Consider the following 12,375-nt stretch of genomic DNA (forward strand, 5'->3'; position numbering starts at 1 on the left):
ATAAATAATAATGATGATGGAATTAATTAGGAAAGTGTAGGGGTTAAACTTAAAGATGGGGTTATCTTTTGAGGGCTTTTACCGCGGGGTAAAAAAAAACCCATTTTTAAGCTGGTTTGATGGGGGCCATGGGGCTTAGGGGTTTGGGTTTGGCTACTAGGGTAAGGGGCTTGGGCTCCTTATTATTGAGAGAAGTTGGGTTGGGATTGTTTAGATCTAGCCGTTCAATTTGATGGTAATGGTTATCGGGATGCGTGACATCAGTTATGCAAATGGACGGGAGGTAGACTGTACGTGGGCGATGGAGTCAAACTGAGAGGTACTTGCCTCGTGGGTGCATCGATGAGAGTGTTACTCTTTCACTGAAAGATTTGCTACAAGATAGTTTTTTCATGCAAATAATTTTTTTTTTTGGAGAAGATTTGTTTTTCCCTTCTTTGATTTTGATAAGTTATTTAGGCATTTGGATCTATTGTTTAGTAGGTCGGTGACGATCAATACGGTGCATCTAAATGATTACGCATGTAGCAAAATATGTTGACGTATATGGAATTGAATAGGAAAGAAACTACATGTGTATTCATGATGGTCACAAAAGAGACTTGGTTTGGAAAGTTTTAGACATGATTGTTCAATTTGATGATTATGGTTATTAGAACTTGTGAGGTCAATTGTGCAAACAGACATAGAGTAGGCAGTACGTGGCAACGGAGTCAGGGTGAAAACCTACCTCGTGGATGCATCGATGAGTGATTTATTTTTCATTTGGAAAGATATGATGCAAGATTTACTTTTCATGCAAGGTTTTTTTTTTCTTTCTTTTTTTTAATAGGAAGCTCTTTTCTTCTTTGTTTTGTGTAAGTTAATACTATTCACTTGGATCTAGTCATTTGATGTGTGGTCGTATTCTATGGTGCATCTAATTGGTCATGTATATAACCAACTAGTGTTATACCCATGTTATTGTTGGGTATCAACTCAAACTCCAAGTTAGTATAATATTTTTAATTCTTTATAGAACTTCATGAGAATTGGATAGGGTCATAGATCTATCATGATTAGGAGTTTGAATCTTATTCTAATTAGGAAGTTAGGCTAGAGATAGGGTTTTGGTCGAGGGATGATATGTTGGGTATCAACTCAAACTCCAAGTTAGTATAATATTTTTAATTCTTTATAGAACTTCATGAGAATTGGATAGGGTCATAGATCTATCATGATTAGGAGTTTGAATCTTATTCTAATTAGGAAGTTAGGCTAGAGATAGGGTTTTGGTTTCCCTATATATATGTTCTTCTATTGTTAGAGGAAAAACTAAGAAGAAGAAGTGTAGAGAGAAGGAGTGTGAGAGGGTTTGACAGTTTTTGTCCGTGCAAAAAATTATAATTTGGAGGTGATAGTGGATTGATTTTGATCATGTGGTTTTTCCCTGTTGAGGGTTTTCCATGTTAAATCTTACGTGATTTTATTTGTTACGTTTGATGGCTTTTCGGGGTTTTTACGAGATCTAAAAAATCCATACAAGTGGTATCAGAGCGGGTTCGACGGTTCGTAGAGGTTTGATCGGTGTGCGATTCGTGAAGGCGTCAGCGGTCGAAGCGCGGTGATCGACATTGGGAAAACAAAAAGGTCACTGTATCAATGACATTGTAGCGGGAATACTGTAGCGGGCACTGTTAACGGAGATCCAACTGTTGAGGTTGATTTGTCTTTTGATCGAGGATTTGGAGGCGTATTTTTGTGATCCATGAGTCGTTCCTAGGTTTTTTCGACGTGCTGAATTCGTTTTTACCGTCAGTTTTATCAAATTCAATCTCTACAATGACTGATTTGAATTTCGATTGTGATTAGAGGATGATAACTTCTTTGGGTCCGAAGTTTGATATTCCGCTATTCAATGGCAAGACAAATTTTGTAGTATGGCAGTGCACGGTTCAAGATATTCTTGTGCAGCAGGGTGTTGATCAAGCTTTAGAGGATAAGAAACCTAAAGGATTGAAGAATGTTGAATGAAGTTCTATGCAAAAGAGGGTGGTTAGCCCAATTCGTTTGGTACTCGCCCCCGAGATCAAGTACAATGTTATGCAAGAGACCACAACAAGAGGGCTTTGGGAAAGGCTCGAGGGGATTCATGCGCCAAAGTCGATGACCAACCGATTGTGTTTGAGGATGGAGCTTTATTCATTAAAGATGGAAGAATATACTATAATTCAAGACCACATTAATGTCTTTAATCAGCTAGTTTGTCAACTTATGAATATAGATGAGGAGATTAAAGAAGAAGAGCATGCGCTACTCCTATTGTCTTCCTTGCCGAAGTCATACAAGTCGTTAGTTCAGACGATAATTGTAGGGAAGCAGACTTTAAAGTTCGACGATGTGACAACACTCCTACGTGAGAATGAAAGAATGATGGGAAAGGAGAGCGCATCTAATGGTGGGGAGAGTGCGCTAGCTTTTAAAGGTTCTAATCGAGGGAGGAGTACGGGGAGATGTGACAGTTATTGAGGAAGGTCAAAATCTCGGGCCCGAGACGACAGCGAAAAAGAGTGTTATTTTTGCGGAGAGAAGGGTCACATTCAGTTCAGATGTTCCCAGATGTGTGATAATTTGAAGAGTATTAGACACATGAAGCTTCAAGAAAATAGGAAGAAGGCGGACTCCTCGGTGGTTGTGTGTGATAAAGATATGGTTTTATTGATGCAGAGTACATGTACTGATGCGAGTAACACTTGGTGTTAGATTCTACAGCCTCTATGCACGTTTGCAACAACAAAAATTATTTTAACACATTGAATATAAATGAAGAATTTGATAACATGATTGTTGGAAACAACGAGAAGATGAAGGTTGAAGGTGTTGGAAGTGTTCGCCTCAAGCTTCACAGTTGGAAACAACGAGAAGATGAAGGTTGAAGGTGTTGGAAGTGTTCGCCTCAAGCTTCACACTGGGAAGGTCGGAATTCTTTGTTGGAAGTGTTCGCCTCAAGCTTCACACTGGGAAGGTCGGAATTCTTCATCATGTGAGATATGTACCGTCATGTGATGCTAATTTAATTTTATTGGGTGAGATGGCATCATGTGGGTACAAGTATGTGGGTGAAGGAGAGTGGTGCAAAATGTATAGAGATGGTGATTTGATTTTACAATGGAGGAAGAATAGCAACCATATTTTCTATTTAGATGGGCAATTCATTAATAGTGTAGATTACTCTTCTCAGACTCTTGTCCACAAGGGAGAGATGAAGAAGAAGAAGAAGAAAGAGAGCTTTTCTGAAGCCGTTGAGACACTTGGAGATTTTCGTCAATGGAGGATATGTTGGGTATCAACTCAAACTCCAAGTTAGTATATTGTGTTTAATTCTTTGTAGAACTTCATGAGAATTAGATAGGGTTAGAGATCTATCATGATTAGGAGTTTGGGTTCCATCATGATTAGGAGTTTGAATCTTATTCTAATTAGGAAGTTAGACTAGAGGTAGGGTTTTGGTTTCCCTATATATATGTCTTTCTATTGTTAGAGAAAAAACTAAGAAGAAGAAGTGTAGAGAGAAAGAGAGAGAGGGTTTGACAGTCTTTGTCCGTGCAAAAGATTGTAATTTGAAGTTGATAGTGGATTGATTTTAATCCCGTGGTTTTTTCCTATTGAGGGTTCTCCACGTTAAATCTTGCGTGATTTTATTTGTTGCGTTTGGTGGCTTTTCAGGGTTTTTACGAGATCTAAAAAATCCCTACAGTTATGTTGTGGGATTTTCTGTTTTTCAAAATAGATGATGTTTGATTCGTAATAGATATATGAGTACTATTACCCCCCATAAGTTCATTGATAACTTTGTTTATTTTGGATGTAATAGAGCTCGGTTTATTAAAGTACACGTTAAGCAATACAAACACTAAAAATAGAAGTAACTTAATTAGTGGTCGATACAAAAATAAAAATCACGACTGATTGTTTCGCCAGCTTCTTCCGTGTTTCTAAATTTACAACAAATTAGATAGATTAGATCTGAGCCGTCAAAAAATTTATACAGAACAGGACAAATAAGATATAAAGTAATTGTTAGGATTTGCTTAAGATTTAAGACTCATTTATTTCCAATCGAAAGTGTGATCAGATTAGGCCTTTCGCGGTTATGCTGCCGCCTGACTTGGGTCTCCTCAATTCAACTGTCGCTCCTCTTCAGTTGTACTCTTCGGTGTGCAAAAAGAATTATGCATGCAAATGAGAAAAAAACAAAATTCAATTAAGAGACCCTTAATTTTATTATATTACATTAAATATATATAATATGCTTACGTGGTGAACACGTATCCTACTATCAGTGTACTTGGCTCATAGCCGTAACATCCTCAACTAAAAGGTAACAAAATGAGAGGGTGATGTTTCATCAATTAATAGTTATTCAACTCTTGAAGTGTGGCTAATATAGTAGCATTATTTTAGGAAGTGAATATTAAAAAAATTTACTTTCATTTAGAGGAGTGCTATGCAATATATTTAATATATTATGCATGAGCTTCATCAAGGGAAAGAAAAGAAAATGGCTATTGTTATGGTGTTTCTGGTCGTCAAATAATAGCATTTTGCCAGCAACGGACATGTGTCCTTCTACATGCTGATTGCGGCCAAGTCCACCAAGGATCTCGACTTAGTCGACCCGCCGAGTCGACATCCCCTTAGGACGACCCGAAGGGCGTACTTGTCAGTCCTCTTGTCGAAGACGACTCGCTACGAGCCCACTCGACCAATTACTTGCACTTTGCGAGGTCGACTCGAGAGGCGTACTTCTCAGCCAAGCCACAGGATGACTTCAACCTTGAAGCTCTCCCACTGACAACGTGTCAGCATCGCATTTAATGCTTGGTAGGCGCTATCATGCCTCTAGCCCTGATAGCCTTCATGACTCATCGGACTATGTCGGCACCGTCATGCGTCCGATCACTTCTCATTTAATGCTGAGGTGATCCGTCCTCCACTCACCGAGCAACACGTGTGAAGTAGGTGCTAATGCAGCCGCCAGCACATACCTACTTACCGCCATTTTGTGCTCAGCCGAAATGACAGTTCTACCCTTATACCGCCAGTATAAATAGAGGTACTATTCTAACATAAAAAGGACTTTTGATCTTTTGATCTTCTAAGTGATTATCCTCCATTTTCATTGTACTATATAAAAGGACTTACGCAGTTCTTCATTTTCTCACTCAAGTTCACCAACTGACTTGATCGTCAGAGGAACCACGGGGGAACCAAGTGTAGAATTGGCGAAAGCATTGAAGAAGATTAGGAAAAATAGAGCGGACATGCATTTGGGTGCTTTTCGGTCGACCGCGAGATTTGGCACGGTTGACCGCAAACGTGCACGACTACAGAGTGTGTTTCTACACTCTGGTCGGTCGACCGCCNATATATATATATATATATTAAAACATATTTTAGGGTTTCTGGAGAGCAATATTGAGGATATTTGGAGCACAGAAAATAGCCTTTTCTGGAGCTATTGGTTAGGGTTTTTTTGAGAGATTAAGAGTTTTGTTTGTAAGATTAATTGGTAAGTTTGAGTGATTTTATAATCTCAATTTGTACTCTCCTTTTCTATTAGTGAAAACTCGTCCCCTTCTTACCCCGTGAACGTAGACAACTTGCCGAAACATATAAAATTCATTTGTTTGTGCCGTTATTTTGGATTGTTTGCTTTCTCTCTCGGCATTGGTATTTGTTCTAGGCACCCCCATCGGTTTGGCCATCGCGCACAACAAATGGTATCAGAGCTTCAGGTTACGCTTGGGATTAGGTGGAGGAGTAGATAGCTTTAGAAGCTCGTCTAGGATATCAGTTGGTGGCAAAGGTGAGATTTTTACCATTGTGAATCTTGTATTCCGTCGTGTGGGGGTGAGATCTTTCGGAGGCTCTTGTTAGGATTTTAGTTGGAGGTAAAAAAAAACTCTCTTTTCAGTTTAGATCTATTCTTCAATTGTTCTGCATTAGTTTGTTGGTACTTTAAGAAAGATGGCCGAGAAAGAAGGAGTTTTGTAGGGTACTTCTGGCGTGAAGACCGTCCAAAGTTTGAGTATTCACTCTATAAAAATTGACGTGAAGAAGTTTAATGGCACTAACAATTTTGGTCTTTGGATATATGAAATCTAGGATACACTCAACATATAAAATTTAGAAGACACTTTGGAATTAGACGGAAAACTAGACGACATTGAGGAGAATGTTTGGAAGAAGATGAATCGAACGGCGTGTGGTGTGATTAGGTCTTGTTTAACATAAGATTTCAAATATGATTTGATCAATGAGACTCTGGCTAAGAAGATTCAAGAGATCCTAGAGAGCAAGTATTTGACGAAGAGTGTGGAAAATTGCTTGTAATTTAAGAGGAGGCTTTATCGCTTCCAAATAAAGAAGGGAACCTCCATTAGTGATCACATGAAAAACTACACGAAGCTTCTTACGGATTTAGCGAATTTAGATATTATGATTGAAGATTAGGACAATGCGTTGTTATTGTTGAGTTCATTGCCCGACGAGGAATATGAGACATTCGTTCTTACTCTTATTAATATGAAGGCATCTCTTTCGTATAGTGAGGTCACCACTGTACTTGTGAATTATCAAATTCAGAAGAAAGATAATGAGACTTTGATTGATACAGTAGTGGGGGCATTGGTCGCAAAAGGAAAGAGTCTAAACTGAAGTAGGAGGTCGTAGTCTAGAGAAGCACATCCTGCAGTTAGTAGGAATCAGTGCACCTTTTGTAAAGAAGATGGATATTGGAAAGCCGAATGCCCAAAGTTGACATATCGAACCGGGAAGAATAAGGGGAAAGCTATTCAAGTTTCAGAGGTGAATGTTTCCAAGGCTAGTGGCGACAATCCAGATTCGGATACTTCAGGCTATTCATACCATGCACTACCATCAGTTTGTGTTGCCAACTCTACAGAGTAGATGTTGGATTCAGGTGTTTCTTACCATATTTGCCCTAGGAGAGATTGGTTCTCCAGCTTTGAGGAGTTAAAAAGAGAGGATGTCATGCTCATGGGTAATGATCATGAATTCCCTATTGGTGGTATCGGTACTATTCGTTTAGGATGTATGACGGGGTGATTCGGGAGTTGGATGAAGTGAGGTTCGTTTCGCAGTTGAAGAAGAACATTATTCACTTGGAGTTTTGGAGGTAACAGACTATCGGATGACCTTAGAGGATGCATCTTTGAAGGTCATATTTGAGTTCATGATTGTGATGAAGGACGTCAGAAACAAGAATTTGTACTATTTGATTGGAAGCATGGTGATTGGTAGAGAGCTGACGACTTCTTTGGATTTGGCTAGATTGTGACGTTTGTTGATACTGGGATATTTGATTGTTGATGTCGTGCATGGATTGTTAAGGAGTGCTTTGACCTGCAGATTGAAGTCTTGTGAGCACATTAGTATGAGCAAGAAGACCGAGGTGGAATTTAGCACTTCTATTTACCGAGCGAAGGGTATTCTAGGTGGTATTCATTCAGGTATTTGGAGGCCTTCCAAGGAGGCATCATTAGGAGGTAATAGGTATTTGGTTTCCTGTGTTGGTGACTATTCTAGGTATTTGTGGGTTGCAACCAAGTCTCGTTAGTGTGAAGTCCTAGTAGTCAACAACAGATGGAAGAAGTGTATTAGCAGAAAGGTAATACGTCGCTCTAATTTTGGTAGGGGTTCTTTTCTGCATTTGTGCCGAACTCACGGCAGTTTGAGACAGATCATTGGAGAAGAAACATTGGGGCGACGAGATGAGGTGGCATATTTGATGAGTCGTTCCTTGTTGGAGGAGGAGGAGGATCGGTATTTGATGTCGAGTATTGGTTTGTAGAGGAGTTCTGGTGTTGAGGCTTCGACATATAAAAGCCATCTTATTCATAGGTTGCCGACTGCTGCATTTGGAGTATTTAGATCTGGTGGAGCTGCTACAGATTTTTGATTACTTCGGATATTTGGTCGTCCAGCATATTATCACATCCAAGATGTGAGATTTGATCCGAGTGCACATTTAGGACTCAGAGTCATGTTTGGTTATCAGGTATTGGACTCTGATATTGTTCTGAGTAGGTATGTCATATTTGACTCTCGGCAGGTAGAGAGTGTTGGACAGATCATTGGGATATCACAGCGGGTGGAGAGTGATGCTACTCCATGTTGGGTGGAGATTACTCAACATTCTCCAGATCATTCTGCATTGTTTAGGATTCCAGCTGAGGTGACACAGAGTGGGGACCATATTGATATGGATGCAGATGATGAGTTTGTTGATTCGAGTATAGCTGGTGGACACAGTATGAATTTGGACATGACTGTTGGTTCACCTCAGGTGGAGGTGTTTGGTTCGTTTTACTTTGAGGCCAGTGGGAGAGTTATCAGCTGCAGATTTGTTGGTGATGATCGTAAAGGATTGAAAGTCCTTCTAGTTGATTAAGGGCCTTTAGAAGCCATTTGGTGAACTACGTGAGGCTTGATTCCTAGGCAAGAGGATATGTAGACAGTCATTTTATGATGCAGCTGGTTTGGTGAGTTGATACTGACATTTAGAGTTTGTTCGCATTCTTGTTTGGGTCTTGACTTATTGTAGATTGAGTCCATTATTGTGGATTTGTTTCACTTCGTACTGGACATAACAAGTGAAACATTTGGTTTGGTTGGTGTCCGTTCAGTTTTGGAAAAACGTCGCCGAGGTGGAGAATTATAGAATTGGCGAAAACATTAGAGAAGATCAGGAAAAATAAAGCAGACAGACATTTGGATGCATTCCGGTCGACCGCGCCAAATCCGGTCGACCGCGAGCTTTGGCGCGGTCGACTGCAAACATGCATGACTACAAGGTGTGTTTTTGTACTCTGGCCAGTCGACCATCACGGTCGACCACCAAAACCCTATAATCGATTTTGGTTTCTGTCTTTCTGGTCGGTCAACGATGATGATTTCGACGGTTGACAACCAATCGAGTTTGGGCATGATTGCGATTTCTTGTTCTGATTTGGTTTGTGTTTTGATATATATATATATGTTGAAACACATTTATGGTTTCTGAAGAGCAGTATTGGGGATATTTGGAGCACAAAAAAGAGTCTTTTCTGGAGTTATTGGTTAGGGTTTTGTTTGAGAGATTGAGAACTTTGTTTACGAGATTAATTGATGAGTTTTAGTGATTTTGTAATCTTAATTTGTACTATCCTTCTCTATTAGTGAAAACCCATCCCCTTCTTGCCCCGTGGACGTAGGCAACTTGCCGAACCACATAGAATTTGTTTGTTTATGTTTGTACTGTTATTTTGGATTGTTTTTCTTTCTCTCTCGGTATTGGTATTTATTCTCGGCACCTATCGGTTTGTCCGCCACACACAACACCAAGCCCCGTCCTCTCAAGAGCTGTTATTTATGCAGGCTTCAATTACTAAACTTAAAACCGGATATTCGGGGAAAGAAACGGCCCCTTATCAATCTCATCCCATCACAATATAATTGATTGTTTGATCACTTAACATCAACAACTATCTAATTCTAGGTTCTCTATTGTTAATCCGATTTTGGAGCTCATCATGTATAGAACTCAACTACAAGTACAAAGGCTTAAGAACAAACTTTGAAATAGGAGAAAAGGTCATTGTAGACCTCAAGGTTGCAGGCGCTCGGACTCGAGGATGATGCCATCACAATTGAAGATAGAATACTAGGATTAATATGAGAAAAGACCCACCAAGAGAGACAAAGAAGAGTGAAGAGTTGGAAGGGTGGAATGAAAATTAAAGTGTTGAATGGAATGTATTTGCTTCACTAAATTCAACTCGAGTATCTAATGTTTAAAAATATATTCTTTATAAGCTCTGCTTTACAGAACATTATTAGAAGTTGTAGACACAAAGATCTAGAATTAAGTATCAAGTAATGTAAAGATTATAATATGAAGTATTAATGCATTATGGAAAAAGTATTTATTTACTATGAAATATTAGTTGAAGGTTAATAGGCAAAATCCTAAGATTTTTCAAGTGGCAGCTAAGGGTTCTCTTTTAGTATATAGTAGGACTAAATATGTTGATATATGAAGTAGAACTTGAAATAAACTCCACACGTAACATGTTTCATTATGATGATTATAGAATGTTTGGTCTGGAATGCTTTTTTTCAGAAGATTTTTTTTTTCAAATTTGTCTTTTATAAGTTATTATTCTGCAGTGATTGTGTGGTAGGTCGGTACCGGTGACCATCACGGTGCATCTAATCGTAATGTATATGACAAAATATGCTAGTATGTAGAATAAAATTGGAAAGAAACTATATACACGTACGTACGTAGCATGTTTTGATTTTTTATGGATATGGATTCGGTTTGAGAGCTTGAGATTGATTAAGTCATTTTAAGTTCGGTTTCATCTGATGTGAAGTCCGTTGTGCAAACGGACACGGAGTAGACAATACGTGGAAGATGAAGACAAAATGGTGTGCGGCTTGTGAGACACTCGCAGTGTCTTGGTGTTGGCCGAGACACTCGCAGTGTCTTAGCTTTGGTTCTGGGCACTGTTCTGCGCGTCCCGTCCGTTTTCGTCGTATTTTCATCGTTTGAACTCGGAATTGCGCGATTCAATATGCGTTGTAAAGCTGACAAGAAGATCTACAAGCTCCCATGTTTGAATGACATGTGGAGTAGGAGGGATACGAAGGGCGCTTCGTGTTTCGTAAGCGACGCGTAGCTCCCAATCAGTTCGTGTTTTCGTTATTCTAAAGTTTCGTTGCTTCACACGGTTCGTCGACTCACTTCATGCGCTTGTCGACGTTAAATAAGCTTCTGTGACTCGGATAGTGACATTCATCGTCTTCTCTCTGTCTCGAGCCGCGTGCGAGAACCTATAGGCAATTTTAGACGCCTACAAGTGTAAAAGGTGCCCACCTCATGGATGCATCAACAAGCGAGTTACTTTTGATTTAGAACGATATATTGCAAAGATTGTTTTCCATGTGTTTTTTTTTTCAGAATTTTTTTTTTCAAATTTGTCTTTTATAAGTTATTATTCTGCAGTTGGATACATATGATTGTGTAGTAGGTCGGTACCGGTGACCATCACGGTGCATCTAATCGTAATGTATATGACAAAATATATATACTAGTATGTAGAATAAAATTGGAAAGAAACTATATACGTACGTAGCATGTTATGATTTTTTATGAATATGAATTTGGTTTGAGAGCTTGAGATTGATCAAGTCGATCATTTTAAGTTCGGTTTCATCTTATGTGAAGTACGTCCGTTGTGCAAACGGACACGGAGTAGACAATACGTGGAAGATGAAGCCAAAATGTATGTTTGGCTTGTGGCGATCATCAGTGTGCATCTGACTAATTGTTTCTATGGTAAATATGTTACCGTATAAAATTTATGAATTTTGCTATTATGTTGGGTGTTAGCATTAGAAATTAATAAGGCATTATATATATTGTGATCTTGTAGTAAGATATTATTTATCATGTGAATTCTAAGAACATGTTCTTTCACGCTTGATTACATATTTTGAAAAATTATGTGGGCGGTGTGCCCCTCGCATCACTCGGGCGCGCACATCGCGTTGCGCCTTGCGCATGTACGCATAAAGATGATTTGCGCCCCTTTCGATTTTGGTTAAGAGGTGAGGTTTTGATTGCTCTTTTGGGAGGTTGATGTGGGTTGTCGTTTTTTGTTAGTTCTAGCGATCACTCGTGTTTTTATTTTGCTCATAAAGTTACTGCTCTTATGTTCTGCAATTAGTAATTGTTGTTGTTCGTATATTAATCATCCTTGCACTCAGCTACTAATTAATTTGTGAAACTATGAGAACCCGGTGGTATCAGTGAGCCTACTCGCAAGTGAAAAAGGAAGCAGTTTAAAATTATGTAAATGTGCGAGTAGATTAATTTGCATTTAGTAGGTGAAAATATATTTATTGAGGCTTTTTTTATTAGAAAATCTATAGACATGTTGCTCCAAGCTTACGTTTTCTTATGTTGTAAAAAAAAGTCCATTCGAGGTGATGCGCGAACGTTCCCTTCTGCCTGGCTCCTTAATAACGTAGGCGGTAGGGCTGAGCATGGTTCGGTCCAAACCGAAAAAACCGACCGAACTGACCCGAACCGACCCGAAAAATCGGTTTTATGAGTAGGGCGGTTCGGGTCGGTTTGAAAACTTTTCAACCCGAACCGATCCGAACCAACCGAATATAGTGCAATACTACCCATTCTGGTCTCAAAACCCTACCCGACACGTCCCAAAGAGTCAAAGACTCAAACCCTAAACTAATTTTCTGAATCATTATGGGTTAAAAACAATATCATTATATCAGTGTTTAATGCTTCATAATCTCCTACTT

This window comes from Asparagus officinalis, chromosome 9, assembly GCF_001876935.1.
Source record: "Asparagus officinalis chromosome 9, Aspof.V1, whole genome shotgun sequence".
In the NCBI taxonomy this organism is placed as follows: domain Eukaryota; kingdom Viridiplantae; phylum Streptophyta; class Magnoliopsida; order Asparagales; family Asparagaceae; genus Asparagus; species Asparagus officinalis.